This window comes from Leptodactylus fuscus, chromosome 6 (genome assembly GCF_031893055.1).
Source record: "Leptodactylus fuscus isolate aLepFus1 chromosome 6, aLepFus1.hap2, whole genome shotgun sequence".
NCBI classification, from domain to species: Eukaryota; Metazoa; Chordata; class Amphibia; order Anura; family Leptodactylidae; genus Leptodactylus; species Leptodactylus fuscus.
Window position 1 is genome coordinate 140,066,972 of NC_134270.1, and position 2,016 is coordinate 140,068,987.

Here is a 2,016-nt window from a genome sequence, read left to right on the forward strand (position 1 = left end):
GGCCATTGTGAAGTATATTATACTGTGTGGGGTCACTCTGGAGCATATAATACTGTGTGTGTGGGCCTTACCTATTCAGATCACACGCCATCGTTGCTCTGACTGTAAAACGCCGCAATTTTTTCGGCGTCATTTCCAATTTTAGCAAATTGCAGTATTTACACCATGTGGGGGCTCGGCCTTAGCTGAGTTTCGTAACGTAGGGCGTTAGCCATAAACAATATTTTTTTTTCTCCAAGTTCCTCTGAAAGCTATACTGGTTTCTCTAGAAGCAGAAAAAGTGATGGGATGGTTTTCATGTCACAGAAATGCTAACAATGACATTGTATTCATAGCACGAAGTGACATGAACAAGACTGTCATATGTATTTTCTAAGACGAAAACAGGACACACAATGTGGCTCTTGGAAGTTTTAGTAGATCAAGCCAAGCGTCTTCATGCACTAAAATCCTAGTATTTCAGTAACATTAAAGCAAGCAGCTTGATAAATCCCTTGTGGTAGTGAAAAGGTTAACACCAGCATCTCAGACACAAACACAGGGAAGCACAACACAGTGACAGGTCCTCCTCCCCTACAATCCAGCTTCGGGCAGCGGTGTCTGATTGGATAAAGGCACGGCTACCTCATAAAAATATGAATAAATAGTGAGAGGTGCGGGGAATCTGTGCACATTCATCTAAAGCCCAGGACATCAGGTTGCTCTTACTGACTAGTCACTGAGCAGTGCAGATATGTCGCTGTCGGTCAAGGAGAAGAACCAAATCCGGCTGGTGTTCCTAGGAGCAGCAGGTGTGGGGAAATCCTCACTCATCCACCGCTTTCTGCAGGACACCTTTGAAGCCAAACACAAGAGGACAGTGGAAGAGTTACACAGCACAGAGTACGAAAACACAGATGGGGACCAAGTGAAAATCGAAATCCTGGACACCACTGGCAGCTATGAATTTCCAGCTATGAGGAAGCTCAGCATGAGGAGTGGAGATGCTTTTGCTCTAGTTTATTCTGTGGACAACCCAGACTCTTTTGAGATTGTGAGACGGTTACGAGAAGAGATCCTGGATGTAAAGGAGGAGAAATGTCCACCTATGGTGGTGGTTGGCAACAAAAAAGACAATGTTGATGCTCAGAAGGTCTTTTGGGATGATGCCATGACCACAGTGGAGCTAGAGTGGAACTGTCGTCTAGTGGAGACCTCAGCAAAGGAGAACCTAAATGTGACGGAGGTATTCAGAGAACTGCTGAGGGAGGTCAACCTTCCCTGTCGACTAAGTCCTGCACTAAGAAAGAGGAGAGAGACTATCCCCAACGAGAAGAACTGCAAACCTCCAATGAATAAGACCAACAGCTGCATCATCTGTTGATACTTCTAAGACTTTGTGGAAAGAACTAAGCGGAATGGGTGGGTAACAGACGTATCTGGAAAAGCCTGTCCATTATAGAAAGAACTCATTGCTATAGGAATAGGAGAAGTGTTTGTGGAGAGAGAGGAGGCATTGCCTACAAACCTTGCACTTTCCAGAAGAAGACATGGTTTGTCAGTCCGAACCTATTCCATGACTTGTACTTAGAAAGATCAAACTAGACATCTAGATAACCCATACCTTGTAGCCTTCGGGCCTGCATTGTTTCATTGTTGTTGGTGTTACTCTTGAATATGAGCAATGCTATTTATTGATGTAACCACAATGTTCTAGCTGAAGAACCGTGTACTTTATAATAAAGGTATTGAAAATTACTCATCTTGTTTCCTAAAAAATGTGCAGGGTATCTAGATAAATCAATAATTTAACATGCTATAGATTGTGATAGGACTTCACATGACTTGCTTGGTTCATGGTGGATCAGATGGTGCTTTAAGATGGAATGTTTCATATGGAGCTATAATGCATGTCAAACCAAAAATTACGTATTGATCCAAGTCGTAGATGTCAATAAAACTCAGATGTATTTGTCACCTTGGACCACAAATCAAATGATTCTAGTTCCTCTATAAAACATGTCCCTCAACCCTACT

The 2,016-nt window shown here is 42.8% G+C and overlaps 1 pseudogene; it reads left to right on the forward strand.

The window, feature by feature from the left end:
* Positions 1–680: 680 nt before the first annotated feature.
* On the forward strand, positions 681–1,717 carry LOC142208733 (ras-related protein Rap-1A pseudogene; annotated as a pseudogene).
* The last annotated feature ends 299 nt before the right edge of the window (positions 1,718–2,016 follow it).